Raw genomic sequence first — 335 nt, forward strand, 5'->3', positions numbered from 1 at the left:
ATACACATATATATATATATATATATATATATATATATATATATATATATATATATATATCATCTACTCATCCATCTAACTTATCCATTAGCACTCTGGCGGTGCGCTAATAGGCTTTCCTGAGTGACATGAAAGCAACACTATACTTCAAGAGCCGCGTTAATATCCTGTACGCTATAAAAATGACAGATGGCCTTGATGATGAAAATGTAGCTCATAATAATGCAGATTGCTTTTTCATCTCTGCTTCTCCGTTTACATATGTCGTTCGTTTGACTCAACATTGACCTCATGAGCTTTAGTGTGGCTCTTTGCAAACGTCTGTGGCGCTCCGA

The sequence above is a fragment of the Opisthorchis viverrini genome (assembly GCF_000715545.1).
Source record: "Opisthorchis viverrini unplaced genomic scaffold opera_v5_133, whole genome shotgun sequence".
Classification (NCBI taxonomy): domain Eukaryota; kingdom Metazoa; phylum Platyhelminthes; class Trematoda; order Opisthorchiida; family Opisthorchiidae; genus Opisthorchis; species Opisthorchis viverrini.